Source organism: Olea europaea, chromosome 4 (assembly GCF_002742605.1).
Source record: "Olea europaea var. sylvestris chromosome 4, O_europaea_v1, whole genome shotgun sequence".
Lineage (NCBI taxonomy): Eukaryota > Viridiplantae > Streptophyta > Magnoliopsida > Lamiales > Oleaceae > Olea > Olea europaea.
In genome coordinates this window covers 15576851-15580535 of record NC_036240.1, presented here as the reverse complement: position 1 = coordinate 15580535, position 3685 = coordinate 15576851, and positions in this window count along the sequence as shown.

The window sequence follows — 3685 nt, the reverse complement described above, 5'->3', positions numbered from 1 at the left end:
TTAGGGCCCCTCCTTCTAGCGCCAAACTGTTGATGTCAAAATTAGCAAGGATAATTTTGAACCAACTTTAAGAAAAAAGGCGATTTGTACTTAGAAAAGATCACAAATATGTCATTTTAGTGTGATTGTGCCATAAGTCGTTATATGAACTTGCTTTGCCTTTACAAGGGTCCTATTCAACTATTTATATATAGTTTCAGCCGAAATTATATCAAATCAGCAACAGTGCCAAGCTCGGAACTTGGGTCTCCAAATTCTCCTATGATTGGTCAATGAGGCCGATGGTCATGTGTCAATGTATTACCCAGGTAATGATGACCTGTAAGGAGCTGGAGTTCGAGAACTTGGAATTGGTTGTTCCGGGCGGCGATGACATCACCTGCGGCAAGTGTCTCTGATTGATAGGGTGATGTGACAAGGGGTAATCATGTAATTTTTCTAAGATAATGGCAGGTAACTCCGACTTGGGAGTGTGGACCGAACTTACGTTCAACTGAGGTGGGGTTAGCGAACTGTTTATACCAGATCGGAGTTTGGATATCAACACATTGTATATTCTTTTGTGTAGCCAATTGTTTCTATCGCGTATGAAAACCCTAATACCTATCGAAATTAGAGATAAAGTGAATTATATTGTAATATATTGTGTATCGTGTCTTCTTCTTTATGCAGTTGCAAACATTGTCAAGAAAACCATGACAATGACAACGGTGTATTTAAACAACATTAGCCTCCGTTTGGTGGGCTTTTATTTTAATTTATTTTTCATACTCATTTTCAATCACATATTCACACAATAGAATATACTGCACATAAATCTAAAATTTTTCCTTACATTTTAATCTCACATTCTCCCAAAAAAATATTATTCAAAACATAGTTTTCTTAAATTAAAAGCCACCAAATAAGGGCTAAGTATGATTTTAAATCTAAAAATAAATTTACAATCTTGAAAGTGATACTGATTCATTTTCTGTAGATAATTTGCTTATATTCATTAATTGTAATTTCAACAATTTGCATCAAAGTTTTCGTTGTGGCTGTGTAATCTATGCTTAAGTGAGACACTGAAATTTTTTATTTTTTATTTACTTTTTTCTCTTTGTAATTAGTTAGAAAAATTGTGGCCATGTTTGACAGAATTTTTTCGGAGATTGAGTTTTTAAATAGTAAATTTTTGGAGAAGGTATAGTTAAAAAGTAAGAAAAAGTTTTGATTTTACGTGAATAATATTTTATTGTAGGAATGTGTGATTTAAAATAAAATATAAAGAATTTTGAAATAGTAATTCCCAAACATGTGCTGAATATAAAAAGAGAGAAGATAATCGTAGAGCAATAGATTGAGAATACTGAAACAATCATGACGCCGCTCCCCCCTTGTTTTATTTCTTTTTGTGTTAGATGAATTTATTTTATTATTGCCATAATAAAGATATAAAAAAAAAAGGAAAAATATAGTTTTGCTCCCCCAAACTGCATCTGATATGGGAAAAAGATGAATGTAAATAATTTTTGTATCTTGAAAAATTAGAACTTTTCAATTAGTTGAAGTGTTACTTAATTAAGGTTTGGGCACGTTTGGCATGACTTTTAAAATGTCAAACGGAGTTTTTGAAATTCAAAAGTTGCTTTTAAATTCGTTTGACTAATTTTATCAAAATGCTTCCAATTAGAATTTTTTTAAAGAAAGTTTATCCAGTATGATTTTCTCTAAAAACGCTTCTAAAATAAGAAGCTATTTTAAAAAGTAGTTTTCAAATAAAAATTAAAATAGCTTCCTCTAAAAAATTTTCCATATAAAACAAAATTAAAATCAAAATTCTTGCCAAACGGGCGTACACGTTTGATTTTCTAAAGCTCCTTGGAATATTACAAATTTGAAGTGAAAGATTTTATTGTGATACTTTTATTTATGTAAGGAAGGGAAATGATGAATTCAGCTTCAAGATGATGATTATGATGATGATAATAATCCAAGAGAGTGTCCTCAATTGAGATTATGACGAATTTTAAAAATCCTTCTAAATTCAATTATCCTCAATTGAGATTTTAAAGAATTTTAATGAAACTCCTTAAAATTTAGGTGTCCCCAATTAAGATTTTAGAGTGAAAGTCTTGTACTGTACAAAAAAATAATAAAGTTGGGGCATTAAACATTATGGAAAATTACGCGAAATTTGATTTATCACATTATCATTGTCATTTTTATTTAATCGTCAATCAAGACATAGATTAAATTGCATGTGTTACGCTCCGATCTGATACGCCTCTGAACGTACACCACCATATATTCCGACTTGATAAAGATCCGTCCGAAGTATTTCCGAAGTGATGTCAGCAATGCCTGCAACCTGGTAGTACTGACCTAACCAAAAGTACCTCGCCCCCGAGGCCGAGGCCAAGTGGACTCCGGTTAGAAGATCCGCCGCCAATTTCAGAAAGAGATTTGTGTCAAGATCTTTCCTGCACCTAAGGTCTAAAGTGATTTGACATCTCCATGAGGCTAGTTGATGTGACTTATAAATTTTATGTCAATTCAACTTAAAAGAGACAAGCTGTTCGCCCACTCTACAGACGCGGCTGATTGACGCCTATGAGCGAACGCCTCATACCGTCAAAAATGTATACACGCGTCCCACATCCAACGGCTCATACTACCTATAAATACCCAAGGTTTGGCAAGAGGCAATGGTAATGAAACTTTTACTACATAGCACTCCATAGAAAGCTTATATATTTTCTCCTCCCCCTTTATCATTGATTTGCACAGCCCCTGGGTATTGTTCCGACCACTTAAACCTGACTTGACTGTTGGAGTGTATACGGCTGCCACCACCCTCTCTGGTCCCGGCCGTGTGCGTCCGACCATTCGCTGATTGTGCGCAGGGAGGAATGCGTGGAGTAGCTCTCGGTTGGCCACGTGGAAGAACCAATTTTTGAGGTCAACATATTGGCGCCGTCTATGGGAAACACTTCCCATTCGAAGTTTTGCATTCTCCATCGGAGAAGTTACCGGAAAACTAGCGATTAACCCTAAAAAGGGGACGTTCTTGAAAACGAACAAAGTCGAGTTACAATCCAAGTTCTCACCACCCTTGAGATAGGATGAGCTATAGCCATGAAGACGACAACACCATGAGAGAGGCCTCTGAAGAAGAGGTACTCCATAACAATGTTACTCATCAGAGACCATATCACCGGCGTTGCCGAGGTGGAAGAACAGCCATACTTACTGAAGGAATGGCTCAGATAGCTGCAGGTATGAGAGACATCGCAGCTCAGAATATGGCAATGCATGAACTCCTCATGTAAGCCCAGGTTCATCAGGGCTATCAAATGCCCCAAAGATCTTATCTGGTGTGGGAAGCCCCTGTATCTCACTCTCGAAGCTATAAGAGCTGGCACACAGAACGTCCCCTCGAAAGGAAGATGAACGACGAAGCCACATCTTATGTGCAAGGGAGTCAGCCATCAGAACCATGCTTGGGGGACAATTTCCCTCAAGAACATGAGGAACAAAGGTCGGTAAGCGTCTTCGACTGGATAGGAGAGGGTCCTAGCAATAGGATCCGCCCAAAAAGAGGATCAGTTCGTCCAGATCGCGAACAAGAACATACTCTCCCTCCTCCTCTTCCTAGGAATAGGAGAGACGGGAGGAACCTAGTCGATTAAGGAAGTCAAGA